Genomic DNA, 14481 nt, shown 5'->3' with positions numbered 1-14481 from the left:
CCAGTCCAGACAGGACCCCCATGCCCCTGGGCACGAGCGCCCGTGTTTTACCAACTCCAGGCCAGCGAGGCCAGAGGACTGAATTTCCAGGGAGCTGCAGGCCTTTGGCCTTGAGTTCCGGCACTCCTCAAATCTCCCCCCACCACAGCTGTTTCGCTTTTCCCTGCGTCTATGTTTCTGGACATCTGGACACCCTTTGACCTTCATGCCCACTTAGTGATGCCAACTCCAATTGTCGCATTCCTGCTGATTTAATCACATGACTTCCAGCTTCCAACCACACCCGCTAATAGTTGTCCCTGATTGGTCCTTCATGCTTTGTTCAACCTTCCCCCACCCATCCCATTTCCTGAATGAGAACTTTGTCTACGAGGTGAACAGCCTGTTATCCCCATCATAAAGATTTTTAGAAATAAGAATAGAATATTCCAAAGATGTACAGTTTAGTTGATTGGCCATGCTAAATTGCCCCTTAGTGTCCTGGGATGTTACAGGGATTAGCCGGGGTTTTGGGGATAGGTCCTGGGTGGGATTATTGTTAGTGCCAACTGGATGGACTGAATGGCCTCCTTCTGTGCTGTAGGGATTCTATGATTTGTGGAAGATGTAAAAATCAAACCACGGTTTTTAATTTTTTAAAATTGATTTGTGGAACATACGTGTCACTGGCTGGCCAGCATTTATTATCCATTCCTAGTTGTCTTTGGAGGGCAGTTGTGTGTTGCTGGGGCTCTGCAGTCACATGTAGGCCAGACCAGGTAAGGATGGCAGATTCCTTCTCTAAAGGACATTAGTGAATCGGATGGGTTTTTTTGACACTTGTTTCATGGTCACCAGTTGATTCTTAATTCCAGATTTTTTTTGTTGAGTTCAACTTCCACCATCTGCTGTGGCGGCATTTGAACCCGGGTACCCCAGAACATTAGGTGAGTTTCTGGATCAATAGTCTCGTGATAAAACTGCCAGGTCTTCCCCTCCCCGGTGCTGCGATTGTCTTGGGTTGCCAGCAGTGTTCTTGAGATCGATCCAGAGGGATTCTCAGCCTCACAAGAAGTTCAGCTGAGACGAGGAACTCAGGGTGCGTGGATCCTGTACGCAAGTTTAACCACTGGTACTGCAGCTTACTGTGCCAACGCACTGCGTCACTGTGCTTTGGCATAATGTCAAATCTCAGATGTTTTCCTCAAGCTATTCTTGTACCATTCACTTGTCAATTTACTGCCTCACTTTGCTATTGAATAGAGATCCGGGAAGCTGTAAATCTCGGTATGGAGGAGGGAACGGGGCGGTGACAGAGTGTGGCTGGTGAAGGAAACAATCTCTTGGCTTCTCTCTGGTGGCTATCAGTTAACTCTGAACTGACAGTCAGTAGCTGCACTGGTGGTGGGATTAGAATTCATACAATCCCTACGGTGCAGAAGGAGGTCGGTTGGCCCATTGGGTCTGCACCAACTCTTCAAAAGATCGCCTTACTCAGATCCACCATCTCATTCTTTCCCCGTAATCCTGCGCACTTACCATGGTCAATCCACCTAATCTGTACATCTTTCGGACTGTGGGAGGAAACTGGAGCACCCGGAGGAAACCCATGCAGACAGGGGGAAAATGTACAGTCACCCAAGGCCGGAATTGAACCTGGGTGCCTGACACTGTGAGGCAGCAGTGCTAACAACTGTGTCACCGTGCCTACATGGATTCTGAGCCAACAAAGAGGGAAAATCCCATTTTCGATTCCAAGTCTGCATTGAGTTAACTAATCTGTGACTCAGGTGGCAGGAAAGCCAGCTACACTGGACCTCAGGATTTCCAGGGTGGGCCATAAAACTTCTGCGGTGAGTAATTCACCCCCTGACTCTCCAAAGCCTGTCCACCATCTACAAGGCACAAGTCAGGAATGTGACGGAATATTCTCCACTTGCTTGGATGAGGGCAGTTCCAAGAACACTCAAAAAACTCAACACCACCCAGGATAAAGCAGATCTGCCACCACTTCCACAAACGTCACTCCCTCCATCAGCAATAAACTGTGCCAGTAAAGTGTATCATCTCCACACAGACAGTGACCCAAGCCGGGAATTGAACCCAGCTCCCTGGCACTGTGAGGCAGCAGTGCTAACCACCATGCCACCGTGCCGCCATGGTGATAGCTGTCTTATAGGAGCTGACAGTTCCGATCTTGATTAACTTGCTATTCTGCAGAGAAATAACCCCTTTGGCAACAAAACAGAAAATGCTGGACAATCTCAGCAGGTCTGACAGCATCTGTGGAGAGAGAGGATAGAGTGAACGTTTGGAGCCTGGATGATCCTCAATCAGAGCTGCAGAGTTTTGGTAGTTGGTGTTGGCTTTCCCTCCTCTTCACTATCTTGAATGCACTCTCATTTTCCCAGGTGTTGCCATGGCCTGTAGGCCCCAGGCTTCTTCACATTCTCCAGCTGTTGATGCACTTCCCTCGCTCCTCCTGGAGAAGATATGTTCATCCTTGCTGACAGGCTCTCGAAGCAGGCAAGATCACGGTCCTGGTCTCCCCGCTCATCCGAGGCAGCCTTGCCAGACCTGGGGAGGAAGAGGATGCGGGGAGGAGCAGGTGACGGTGGCTATTGCTGCAGCTCTATCTGGCAGGATCCAGTCTCCCTGAAGTCAGGGCCTGTGGCCTGAGCCTGAACCCAAGCCTCGCCACCTTAATTCCTCATTCAGCACCAGGGTGGACATTCCGACTGCCAACCCTAGCTCAGGCCAGTCCGCCTCTCCACCTGAGTGCATGGAGCCTGAGGGGAAAGTCGAGGGACACGAGGGAGGGGGTTACCCAGGATGGCAGAGGCTCAGCAGTGACAGCTAAGCTGCCATCTCATCCTCTCCAGATGGAAGCCAAATCATAGAATCCCTGCAGGGCAGAAAGAGGCCATTCAGCCCATCGAGTCTGCACTGACCACAGTCCCACCCAGGCTCTATTCCCATAACCCCACATATTTACCCTACTCATCCCCTGACAGTAGGGTCAATTTAGCATGGCCAATCAACCTAACACACTCATCTTTGGACTGTCAGGGGGAACCAGAGCATCCGGAGGAAACCCATGCAAACACGGGGAGAATGTGCAAACTCCACACAGGCAGGAAGCCAAGCCGGGAATTGAACCTGAGTCCCTGGCGCTGTGAGGCAGCAACGCTAACCACTGTGCCATCATGCCGCCAAATGATTCTGTTTAATAGGAATTCCCCATATTGAAGCAAAGCAAAGTGAATTAGTCCCCAGATACTAATAGCTGTCTGTACGTAAACATACCTGGGAGTTAGAGTGCGGGAATGGGTCATTTGGCTCAATCAGTACTTTCTGATATTTACCCTTCATGAGAGAAAATAGTCCTCAACGTACCAGCCCTTCCCTGCCTTCATCCATCTGTCTGTCCATCCATGGAGATGGTGGGACAATGTCTCCCTTCACTCCTGAGGGGGGCTTAATGGGGAGGGGGTGGGTGGGGGGGTGGGGGGGCGGGGGTGCAGCATTGAGTGTTCCACACTGACCAGCCCTCACTCAATGATGTCCAATCAGTGACTGAGATGGCTGCCCTTTCTTTAGGGTAAAACCACAAGATGATCAGATGTGAGAGATCTTCCAATTCAGTCCGAGGTCTGTTTTACTGATGCCCCTTTCAACAATCCTCGAGAAAGAATGGCATTTCACTCAGAATTAAGCTATAGTTCAATCATTTTTGGCTATTCAACTTCCAAGCTTCCTGCTCTCCGGATGGAATCCAGGTTTTCCTTATCATGTCTCAGTTGCTCTTTGTTTAGTTTGGCCTCGGATTATCGGTAAGGGAAACTGAATCCAGGAAACTCCCATTAGGCCCTTGGCTGGAAGCCATGGTGTGGGGGTTGATTCTCAAAATACCCTGTGAGGATCAGCTGAACAGAATCACTAATGCAATTCAATCTTTTTGATATCAAAGAATCACTATAGTGAAGATGGAGGCCATTTGGCCCATCAAGTCTGCACCAACTCTCCAACAGGACATCTTACCAGACCCTATCCCTGCAACCCCATGTATTTTTCCAGCTAATCCCTCTAACCTACACATCTTGGAACACCAAGGGGCAGTTGAGCATGGCCAATCCACCCTAACCTGCACATCTTTGGACTATGGGATACATGGGGTTACGGGGATAGGACCTGGGTGTGATTGTTGTCAGTGCAGGCTTGATGGGCTGAATGACCTCCTTCTGCGCTGTAGGCATTCTGTGATTCTATTCTACGAAAGGTGTGCACTGTCCCTGTCAGATCTGAGACTGCTTAACTGAGTTCTACACTGGAAGGGGCTAAACCCCCTCACATGACCCACGTCCTTAAAGGGGCAGTCTGCTGCCCAAATCCCCAACATACGTAATAATGCCCAAAGCCCCCACAATCACAATGGTGGGAATTACATGTGCAGACTTGGAAGGATGATTTCAGCAAGTGACCCTAAGCAGCTCAGATACAAGCAGTGCTGTGAGAAAGTGCCTTACAGGATATTTCACTGACCACAGAAACACATGTGTTCACCCGTGATGTGGCCAGTGATGGATTGTTGAATCACAGATGACACCACGGTGTTAACCCCTTCAGTACCGGGGGGGGGAGTGGCGTTTATTTATCCTGTCGCTACAGGGCCATGGCACACGGGATCTAACCGAGAGGGGCTATTCATTAGAGGCATCAGTTTGTACGGGCTTCATGTAAATAAATGGTCAACCCAATGATGCAGTTGTGTCAATCTGGAGGATCGGAGCTTGTGACGGCTGGAAGACCTACCCCTGCCTCCTGAGGTGGGAGCCTCCGTAGAATAAAGAAATCTTAATGAAGAAGAATAAAATTCAAGTTCAAATCAACAGAGGTAGGGAAAGGAATAGGAGAGCGAAGAATCAAAAAATGTCTTTTAGCAAAATCGAATGTTATTTATAGACTGTAGTGATTAAATTATTTCTGATATTTATCACTATAATGTTGACATTACTTTCAGCAGCTGAGCTTGTCAGCCACGAAGAACGAACTGGTCAGCTTTTGGGGAAACACTAAGATACAGCCGCCCTTTAGGAATTCCTTTCAAACTTTTAACATTGTTAGGTGTGGTGTCTGCTCCAATGGTCACCGAAGGTAAATGTGGTGGCATAGCAGTGAGCAGCATATTGTGGGAACGACAGTGTCACAACGTCATGTTATCCCAGCAGTGCAGAAGGTTATTTGGCCCATCGAGTCTGCACCGACTCTCTGACAAAGTATTTTACCCAGGCTTTCTCTCCCGCCCTATCCCCAAGTATTTAACCCGCTAATCCCGCTAACCTACACATTTTGGAACATGAAAGGATAATTTAGCATGGCCAATCCACCTAACCCGCACATCTTTGGACTGTGGGACGAAATTGGAGCACCCGGAGGAAACTCATGCAGACACAGGGAGCATGTGCAAACTCCACACAGACAAGGCTGGAATTGAACTTGTGTGCTATGAGGCAGCAGTGCTATTTTATGCCACTGTGCCATCCTCGCTACGGTGGATACAAAATTGGCTGAGTAATAGGAAGCAGAGAGTACCAGTCACTGGATATATTTTGGGCTGGAGGAAGATTTGTAGTGGTGTTCCCCTGGAGTTGGTATTTGGACCCTTGGTTTTTCCTGACGTATATATTAATGGCCAGAGTTAGCTTTGCTGCCTCACAGCGCCAGGGACCCAGGTTCGATTCCCAGCTTGGGTTACTGTCTGTGTGGAATTTGCACATTCTCTCCGTGTCTGCCTGAGCTTCTTCTGGGTGCTCTGGTTTCATCCCACAAAGAACAGAGAACAAAAAAAAATTACAGCACAGGAACAGGCCCTTTGGCCCTCCAAGTCTGACCAACCACGCTGCCCGACTAAACTAAAACCCCCTGTCCTTCTGGGGACCATATCCCCCTATTCCCATCTTATTCATGTATTTGTCAAGACACCCCTTGAAAGTCACTACTGTGTACATTTCCATTATCTCCCCTGGTAACGGGTTCCAAGCACCCACTATTCTCTGTGTAAAAAATCTGCCTCGTACATTTCCTTTAAACCTTGCCCCTTGCACCTTAAACCTGTGCGCCCTAGTAATTGACTCTTCCACCCTGGGAAAAAGTTTCTGACTATCCACTCAGTCTATGCCTCTCATAATCTTGTGGACTTCTTTCGGGTCTCCCCTCAACCTCCATCATTCCAGTGGAACAAACCAAGTTTTTCCAACCCCTCCTCATAGCTAATGCCCCCCATACTAGGCAACATCCTGGTAAATCTTTTCTGTACCCCTCCAAAGCCTCCACATCCTTCTGGTAGTGTGGCAACAAGAATTGAACACTCTATTCCAAGTGCCTAACTAAGGTTCTATAAAGCAGCAACATGACTTGCCAATTTTTAAACTCAGTGCCCCGGCCGATGAAGGCAAGCACGCCATATGTCTTCTTGACTACCTTCTCCACCTGCATTGCCACTTTCAGTGACCTGTATACCTGTATGTATGAGTGTGATCCCTTTGCCTATCAATACTCTTAAGTGTTCTGCCATTTACTGTATATTTCCTATCTATATTAGACCTTCCAAAATGCATTACCTCACATTTGTCTGGATTAAACTCCATCTGCCATCTTTCTGCCCAAGTCTCCAACTGATCTATATCCTGCTGTATCCTCTGATAGTCCTCATTGCTATCCGCAAATCCATCAACCTTTGTGTTGTCTGCAAAATTGCTAATCAAACCAGTTACATTTTCCTCCAAATCATTTATATATATATTACAAACAGCAAAGGTCCCAGCACTGATCCCTGAGGAACACCACTTGTCACAGCCCTCCATTCAGAAGCGCACCGTTCCACTGCTACTCTCTGTCTTCTATGACCGAGCCAGTTCTGTATCCACCTTGCCAGCTCACCTCTGATCCCATGCGACTTCACCTTCTGCACCAGTCTGCCATGAGGGATCTTGTCAATGGCCTTACTGAAGTCCATGTAGACAACATCCATTGCCCTACCCTCATCAATCATCTTCGTTACTTCCTCGAAAAATTCAATCAAGTTCGTGAGACACGACCTCGCCTTCACAAAACCATGTTGCCTCTCAGTAATACATCCACTTATTTCCAAGTGGGAATAAATCCTGTCTTGAAGAATCCTCTCGTTTCCCCACCACTGATGTAAGGCTCACTCCAATGAAGTGCAGGTTAGGTGGATTGGCCGTTCTAAACATTGCCCTCAGTGTCAGGGAGATTACCAGGGTGAATACGTTGTGGGGATAGGGCCTTGTGGGATTGTTGTTGGTGCAGGTTCGATGTGCTGAGTGGCCTCCTTCTGCATGATAGGGATTTTATGAAATGAAAGTTACAATCATTAAATAAAGAGTTACCTGCATCATGGGGTCAGCTTAGCTCAGTTGGCTGGACAACTGGTTTGTGATGTAGAGCAACGCCAACAATAAGGGTTCTTCAGGTGGGTATGGCACAATTTCAAAACTTGCAGATCAAACAAAACTTGGAAACATTGTAAACTGTGAGGGCAGCACGGTAGCACTGTGGTTAGCACTGCTGCCTCACAGCGCCTGGGACTCAGGCTCAATTCCTGGATTGGGTCACTGCCTGTGCAGTCTGCACATTCTCCCCGTGTCTGCATGGGTTTCCTCCCACAGTCTGAAAGACATGCTGGTTAGGTGCATTGGCTAAGGTGCTAAATTCTCCCTTAGTGTACCCAAACAAGCACCAGACTGGCCACTGGGGAAATTCACAGTAACTTTATTGCAGTGTTAATGTAAGCCTTACTTGTGATAATAAATATACTTTAGGGAGTGCCATATAGAACTTCAATAGGGCACAAACAAGTTGGTGAAGTGGGCAGATAGGTGGCACATGTGGTTCAACGCAGAGGAGTGTGAGGTGATGTATTTCAGTAGGAAGGACGTGGAGAGACAATACAAAAGAAAGGGTAAAATTCTTAAGTGGGTGCAGGAGCAGAGGGACCAGGGCATAAATGTGCATAGATCATTGAAGAGGGTAGGACATGTGGAGAGCAGTTAATGAAGCAGATAGTGAGTGTCCTGAGCTTTATTAATAGGGGCACAGAGTACAAGAGCAAGGAGATTATGCTGAACTTATATAAAACACTGGTTTGACCTCAGCTGGAATATTGTGTCCAGTTCTGGGCACCACACAATGGGAAGGATGGGAGCACATTGGAAAGAATGCAGAAGAGGTTTACAAGAATGGTTCCAGGGATGAGAAACTTCAGTTATGAGAATTGATTGGAGAAGATGGGACTGTTCCCCTTGAAGAGAAACAGCTAAGAAGAGATTTGATAGAGATGTTCAAAATCATGAGGGGTCAAGACAGGGAGAAACTGTTCCTGCTCATCAAAGGATTGCGAACGAGAGGACACAGATTTAAACTGATTTGTAATAGACACTAATGTGATGTGAGAAAACTAATTTTCACACCAGTGATTTGGGGTCTGGAATGTACTGCCTGGAAGTCTGGTGGAGGCAGGTTCAACTGAGGCATTGAAGAGGGCATTAGATGATTATTTGAATCGAAACAATGTGCAGGGATAAGGCAGGGGAATGGCAGAAGAATAGTTCTCAGTCATGATGTTCATTTGGAGATCATTGGAGATATACACTGGGCTGAATGGCCTCCTTCCGCACCATAGCAATTCAGTGATTCTGAGTCTTTCTGGGCATTGCTAAAACTGTTCCTTCAGACTCTAGAATAGCAATCTGGTAATGGGCCAGGCAAGAACAAAGTGCCTCTCCTTTCTCAGAGAGTTTGAGAGCTGAACAGGACATGGCTGAGGACAGACACACATAGGAGAGGACAGACATACATTGAAAGGCCGTTGACTGTGAATATCATCTCTTGACTGGCATGGGGCACAGCTGTGCCCTGGAATAAATGCTCTACAGTGCCAAGTGGGAAATGAGCACTGCTTGTTTATGAGCAAAGTTTCCTAATTTCCTGCATTAGGTCAGTGACCACACTTTACTGCAAAGCAATTTGGGATGTTCTATAGTCGCTGTTTAAAGATAAAGGATCACTGACTGATGACAGAGATGAGGGGAGAAAAATCTCAGAGAGTTGTGAGGCTTTGGAATTCTCTCCCGCTCCCTCAGGTGGTTGAGGAAGTAGGCAGGATTTTCCAGCCGCGCCCACCCCGAAACTGGAAAATCCTGCCCGAGGTCAGCAGATCTTTCCATGGTCCGTCCCTTGCCTGCTACAATTCCTGTGGCGGACAGAATGGGAAAACAGGCTCCAGTGTCTCTGAATATCTTCAACCCAGAGTTAGATAGATTCTGGATAAGCAAACGGGTGAAAGGTAATCGGGGGTCAGCAGGAATGTGGATTTGAGGTTAAAATCAGATGAGCTATGATCCCATTGATTAGTGGAGCAGGCATGAGGGGCTGAGTGGCCTATTCCTGCTCCAAATTTGTATGTTTGTATGAAAGGCGCTACATAAATGTAAGTCTTTCCTGTATTGAATTACATCAAAATGATTTTACCAAAGCAGGCCGTGTATATCTCAACAAGTCCCTGTTGGTGCTTACCATCCACATAAGGGATAGTCCGTGTGCCCACTCTGTTCCTATGTCCCTTTATTTTCCTTTCCTTCTGACAAGTAGCCAGATACCTTCAAGGGAAAAGATGAATCCATGAAAGAAAAGGAAATGCAAAGAGATACTGAAAAGCTGACCTGCGACAGTTGGAATCAGAAAAGGCCTATGTTGGGTATAAACCCCAGTGCAGCCTGTTTGAATGTTGCAGAGAAACATAGAAAATAGAACCAGGAGAAGGCCATTTGGCCTTTATTTTGATCATGGCTGATCATCAAATTCAATATCCTGACCCTTCCTTTCTCTAAAATTAGTCTCTAATTTGTTCTTGAAAGCCAATGTTTTGGCCTCATCTACTTTCTGTGGTAGAGAATTCCACACATTCACAACCTTCTGGGTGAAGAAATTTCTCCTCACCTCAGTCCTAAAGCGTTTACCCCTTCTCCTCAAACTATGACTCTGGTTCTGAACTCCCCCCTACCATCTTGTGGATGCTCTGGATGGGGTTACTCTATGACAGAAAGCTCAGTGTGTCGTTAGCTTGGATTCAACTCGGTGCTTCCTGTGAGACTGGGTCAGTCTGTTTTTCCATCTGCCTCAACTCTCCCCTTCAATGAACGATGACTTTACCTTTGCCAAAATCTATTACCACAGATTTACTGATGGGGGAATTCCATCTGCCATTTACTTCACTGTCTTATCAATGTCCCCTCACTGTCCTCCTTGAATTATTAACTGATGTCTCTGGGGCTTGAATATTGTCTGCAAGCGTGGACACCACTTCCTCGTCTGCAGCCAAACCCCCGTTGACGCCTTTAACGAAGACCGTCGCTTATTCTCTCTATGCATCTTGCGATAACCGTGTTCAGTTATTTTCAATAATGTTCACAGGAAACTGAGGAAGGAAACAAAAAAATTTTGAGGTCCTTCTGGATCACTGGCCTCAACACTCTATTTGACCTTTTGCACATTTCAGTTGTCCTTGAATGTTGCTTCCACCTTTAGCTTTCTCCACCATAATTCAAGCTGACAGCAACATTGGTCTCTCCTCCTGACTTCCTGTCCAGAGGTCAAGACCCTTGTCTTGTTTTCTTCTACAAAACCCTCCAGTTACCAGAGTGGATTGTGCACATTTCAACCACTCACCCTCCCCACCAACAACCAGACTTAGTGTTACAATAAATAACAATATTGGCTTCCTACTGATTGGCTCTGAATCTCGCTCCCCAAATATTTCCCTGCACATGGATTCATCTCTTATTCAATCTGCGTCCATTTATATCAATGTAAATGCTGGATACTAAGAAAGCAAATCAGAGGTACAGCAGAGAAACAATACTCAATCTGAGACTGTGTGAGAGGTAAGAGTAAAAGGTTTTAATTATCTTCAAGAGTAAATGTTATTCTCCCTGCTGCATCACAGCACCAGGGACTCACATTCGATTCCAGCCTCGGGTGACTGTCTGTCTGTGTGGAGTTTGCACGTTCTCCCCGTGTCTGTGTGGGTTTCCTCTGGGTGCTCCGATTTCCTCCCACACTCCAAAGATGTGCGGGTTAGATGGTTTGGCCGTGCTAAATTGCCACTTTAGAGTCAGGGGATTATCAGGGTAAATATGTGGGGATATGGTCTGGGTGGGATCATTGTCTATGCAGCCTCGATGGGCTGAATGGCCTCCTTCTGCACTGCAGGGATTCTCTGATTCCAAACGCAAATGTTGGAAACTGGGGGAAAAAAGCAATGGAAAATGCTGGAATGACTGAGAGGGCATATCAGCATAACGAGAGGAGAAATCCAAGTTTTTCTGCTGGAAATCCATTGAAGGAACTGTTCTGAATTGCCAGCTATGGCAGCAAAAATATTGCTTCCCCTCAAAACATTAACCTCCTGTTCCTTTTGACAGCTGCTGAACAATTTTCTCTGCAGTTTTATAATATATATATTGCTGCTGTTAAGGGTTTTGGCCAGTTATGTGTTCAGTAATACACTCCTGACGGTGTGAAGTTCTAAATTCTAAAACAATTTTCTCAATTGCTTGGGAACCCGTACTGGGGAGCGCTGAGTAGACTCTGGTGGTTAATGTTGGGTTAATCTACAGTGTGATTTTAAAACCTGCTGCCTATGACAGTCTTGTGGCTTTCTGTGGACCTGTGACACTGATTTTTGGATTTAGATTTCCAACTGTTTGCTTTCGACACTGGAGTGTAGGATTTTAGCAGCCTGCAACAGAAAGACCTAATTTTGGTGTCACCACAGACAGCCGTGGTGAGAAATGGTAAAAAGGTTTCCGCCTGCTTCGAGGAAAAAACTGTAGAGTTAATTAAACACTATCCTGGTAACTAGAACAAGGGACAGTCAGAAAAGCCCGTGTTGGGTTTGCAGCCCTGATTTCTTGAGCAAGTATTTGTGGTGATCTCTCTGTGACTGAATGCTGCCTTTCGCACTGATTGAAATTATTACAGAAAACATGATGTAAAAAACTTGCCAAATGTTATAGAAGAGATGTACTTAAAACAGAATTCACGTTGTCTGTATGTCACGATGTTCTGAATGTTCAACATCAGTTTAGAATGTGGAACTTGCTGTTGGAAGTTAATGGCTGAGATGAGTCTCAGAGCAAGGTAGGTAAATTTCCCCTTAATGCCAGGGGGATCAGCAGGGTAAATACATGTGGTTATGAGGATGGGGTCTGGCTGGGATTTGAGTCAGTGCAGGCTCAATGGTCTGAATGGCCTCCTTCTGCACTATAGGGATTCTGTGATTCTATGCAGTGCCCCAGGAAAGAAGTGAATAGAAAGACATGTAGCTAGGGTGAGATGGAGAAGGCAGGAAGAGACTCATGTGGAGCATAAGCATCTGTTGGGCTGAACGGCCCGTCTCTGTGCTTTAAGTGCAACGTAGTGTAAACCCATCTGGTTCACTAATATTCTTTAGGGAAGGAAATATGCCATCCTTACCTGGTCTGGCTTACATGTATTTCCAGAGCCACAGCAATGTGATTGATTTTCAACTGCCCTCTGAACATATACAACTAGGGATGGGCAGTAAATGCTGGCCAGCCAGTGGCGTTCATGTCCCATGAATTAGTTAAAAAAGATATGCGTATAGCAATTTCAACACGTGAGATCTATCGGCATGTTTCACATGGTGAAGGTGATGTGAGGTGAGGGTGAGTGGGGAATAATAGCACAAGGGAAGGAAACTTCATGTAGGCCAATAAGGCCCAAAAGATGGATTTAGTGGCTCTTGAGGTTAGGAAGAATGCAGTAAGATGGTGAAGTTTCTGGTGAGAATTCCAGCGCATCAGGCTGTGATCTCTGAAGGCTCCCATATCTCTAATAGGAGGACTTTTGAATGTTATGATTGTGAGAAGAGATTTGAAGGTTAGAGGGATCTGTTGAAATACCATTCGCACTACAGAGAGATCGTTCACCTGCTCGTGAAAGGATTCTCTCGGTTATCCAGTCCCTGCGAGGACCAGTGATTTGAAACTGTAAACATCCCAGCATCATTGCCAGGGTGTGCCTTCCAGGAATCTACATCTCCCAGGAACCTTCTTTCCTCATCGTGGCCTAGGCTCAGGGATAAGTTTCCTAATTGAATGAAATATGGCTGTCCTTTCTGTAACTATAGATGATACGTCTTTATGGATATGGTCAGCTGCTCATTGTAGTGCCCACTCCACCAACTCCAGACAATGGAGGGTCTGCTGTAGGGGTTGCCGCGAGTCGTGCTACACCTTAATGATGTTTCCAGAACTGGATTATCAGAAGCTGAGCACCTAACAAACCTAGAGGAGGGGTGGCATGATGGCACAGTGGTTAGCACTGCTGCCTCACAGCACCAGGGATCTGGGTTCAATTCCAGCCTCAGGTAAGAATGCAACCAGTGACAGCTTTGCATTGGATCTAATGTGACTAATGGGAACAAGATGTAAGGATCAGCTGACCTAGTAAACCATGGAACCAATTACAGAGGGATATAATAGTCAGCTAACCAGCTGATTCACTATAGATAAGGAACAATATAGAATTGTGGCGAGCTGGGAGTGGTCTAGGATAAAGCCCCAAGTTTGGAGTAATGATGTTTCTTTATTTAAACCCTTTCTTTGATTTATAAGTTGGAGTAAGTTTTGTTGTATTTTCATTAGCTGCATTTTGAAGAGTTCCTTCTGAGGAAACAACTGTCTGTGTGCAGTTTGCATGTTCTTTCCATGTGTGCGCGGGTTTCCTCCGGGTGCTCCAGTTTCCCCCCACAATCCAAAAATGTGCGGGTTAGGTTGAGTGGCCATGCTAAATTGCCCTTTGTTTTAGGGGGGTTAGCAGGGTAAATGTGCGGGGTTACAGGAATAGGGCCTGGGTGAGATTGTGGTCAGTACAGACTCAAAGGGCCAAATGGCCTCCTTCTGTACTGTAGGAATTCTATGATTCTATGCTGATGGAATTTCAAGAGGCTGGAGTTCATCTCAAGAAGGAGGAATGTACTTTTTAAGCCACTGAACCTACCTGAAGTACTGTGTAGATGCACCAGGATTACACCCCATGGACGACAAGATTGAGGCCATAAAGGAGGCACCAGCCCCCAAAAACATATCTGAGCTCAGGTCATTTTGAGAATGATAAATTACTATGGATATTTTTTTTAAACCAAATTTGTTGACATTATTGCCTCCCTCCCCCCCCTTGCATGTTCTGCTAAAGAACCACCTGTGTTGGTCTTAGAAGACTCCCCAGATAGAAGCTTTCAACAGCATAAAACAATTGCTGCATTCTCCCAACTTAGTCCATTCTGACCAGTCTATGGAACTGGTGTTGACCTGTGATGTCTTTCCATATGCTGCTGGTGCGGTGTTGTCCCATGAGATGGATGATGGATCTGAAAGACCAATGGGGTATGTCTCAAGA

The sequence above is a fragment of the Carcharhinus amblyrhynchos genome, chromosome 20 (assembly GCF_965287045.1).
Source record: "Carcharhinus amblyrhynchos chromosome 20, sCarAmb.v2.hapA, whole genome shotgun sequence".
Classification (NCBI taxonomy): Eukaryota; Metazoa; Chordata; class Chondrichthyes; order Carcharhiniformes; family Carcharhinidae; genus Carcharhinus; species Carcharhinus amblyrhynchos.
This window is presented reverse-complemented; position numbering follows the sequence as displayed.